General features: G+C 41.8%; 1 pseudogene; it reads right to left on the bottom strand.

The window, feature by feature from the left end:
- Positions 1–206: 206 nt before the first annotated feature.
- LOC118675673 lies at positions 207–757 on the bottom strand (annotated as a pseudogene).
- Between the last annotated feature and the right edge of the window lie 1379 nt (positions 758–2136).

The following is a 2136-nucleotide window of genomic DNA, read 5'->3' as shown; positions in this document are numbered from 1 at the left end:
ATCAGAGAAAAATCCCCTCATGCTCTGGCAGATGAGAGGAAAAGTTACCATTTAAAAAAATTAACCTGTTTCAAATTTTATTCCCAGGCTTCTTCATCTTAATTAACTGCAAAGAATGATTTATGGGCAAGCAAAAACCCAAAAAGAGCTGCAATGTCCAGGGGGGTTGGGCTGAAAAATATTAGAGATCTAGATTTTTATCAGATTCATACACAACATTTGAAAATGCAGTCATAATATAAAATAGCAGCTCCCAGAAACGTCTTCAAGTTTATCTCCTTCAGAAGTTGGCTCAATTCAGTTTGCTTCATTCTTGGAAGACCTGGAACTGCACCATCATCATCTCCAGTAGCAAGTGGTGCTTTTCCATCCACAGATGGTTTGGGCAGACCTTAGCCAGTCTCCTTAGCCTAGTCGGGCTGCCTGCACCGAGCTGGTTGAAGATGCTGGGCAGCACTTCTGTCAGCTGCTTTGTCTCGGCATGGCCTGTAATGGTGGAAAGCGTTCGCTGCCGGAGATGCCTGAGCTTTAGAGTTGTTAAAGGGGTCACTGTTCCTTGGCTTGTGAACATACTAACCTCTTCAATGCCAGATGTATGGCTTCCCTCTAACTTCTCTGAGGACTGAAGTTTTTATCATCTGCGGTAGCTGTTTGGTGAACCACCCTCTTCTTTCTATGAGCAGCTCCTTTCCCGACCAATGTGCTCGCGTGCCTGCAGTTTGGCCAGTTGCTCTTGGTTCAGGATGGTTTCTTCCATTGTGTTGGAAAGGAATTGGGGTCTGGGGGTGGGGCCACTTGGCCCAGCGCTCAGGGGGTCTTGCGCAGACCGGCTGAAAATGAGCGCACAAACCAGAGCACTCTGCTCCTCACAAGGCTGCCCTCACCGGAAACTAGCTAACCAGAGCCTGACCTGCTGAGATATCACTAGAGCCTCACTGACCTGGTGTAAGGAAATACCCAGCTCCAGTCCGCTCTAGCCATCCTGGCCCAGCTTAGGGGGAGGGAAGAATCCTGAGATACGCTTGTGAAGTTTACCGTTCAGCAGCTCAGGCTCACTGAAAGACTTGAGACCAAATGGAGAGACAATAGAATGCTTCTCTCTCCCACGTTATAAACAGGTATCAAACAATTTACAAGGCAATATATTAAGAGGCAAAAGATACAATTTGAAGAAACACAGAAAGCATCAGAACCAGACATGGCAAAGATGTTGGAATTATCAGGTCAGGAATTTAAAAACAGCTATGATCAATATGCTAAGGGCTCTAATGGATAAAGTGTAAACAGCATGCAAGAACAGATGGACAATGTAAGCAGAAGATGGGAATCCTGCGGAAGAACCAAAAGGAAGTACTTGAGATAAAAACAAAACAAAAACAAAACACTGCAACAGAAATAAATAATTGCTTAGATAGACTTGATAGACTGGGCATGGCTGAGAAAAGAATCCGTGAGCTAGAGGACTGATCAACAGAATCCACATAAAAACCTTCACACGGATGTTTATAGTTATTGTCATGTCTTTTAAGTAATCAAGATGTCTTTCAGTAGATAAAATGAAAAATAAACTATAGTACATCCAAACAATGGAATACTACTCAGTGCTAAAAAGAAATGAGTTATCAAGCCCCGAACAGACATGGAGGAACTTTAACTACATATTCCGTAATGACAGAAGCCGTTCTGAAAAGGCTACATACTGTATGATTACAACTATATTGCATTCTGGAAAAGGTAGAACTATGGAGAGAGTAAAAAGGTCACTGGTTGCCAGAGACTAGTGAGGAGGGAAAAGATGTATAGGAAGAGCATGGAGGATTTTAGGGCATTGAAATTACTCTGTATGAAACTATAATGGTAGATATATATCATTATACATTTGTCCAAACCCATAGAAAGTACAACACTAAGAGTGAACCCTAATGTAAACTATGGAGTTTGAGGGATAATGATGTATCAGTGAAAGTTATTTAATTGTAACAAATAGTGCTGGGGGGAAGATGTTGATAATGTGGAAGGCTATACATGTATGAGAGTGGGGGATGTACTAGAGATCTGTAACTTCCTATTAATTTTATTATCATCCTAAAACTTGTCTAAAAAAGTCTTATGAAATATTTCCCCAGAGAAAACGAC

Source organism: Myotis myotis, unplaced genomic scaffold, assembly GCF_014108235.1.
Source record: "Myotis myotis isolate mMyoMyo1 unplaced genomic scaffold, mMyoMyo1.p scaffold_m19_p_2, whole genome shotgun sequence".
NCBI classification, from domain to species: Eukaryota; Metazoa; Chordata; class Mammalia; order Chiroptera; family Vespertilionidae; genus Myotis; species Myotis myotis.
Note: the sequence above shows the minus strand (reverse complement) of the source record. Positions and strands in the feature narration are given on the sequence as shown.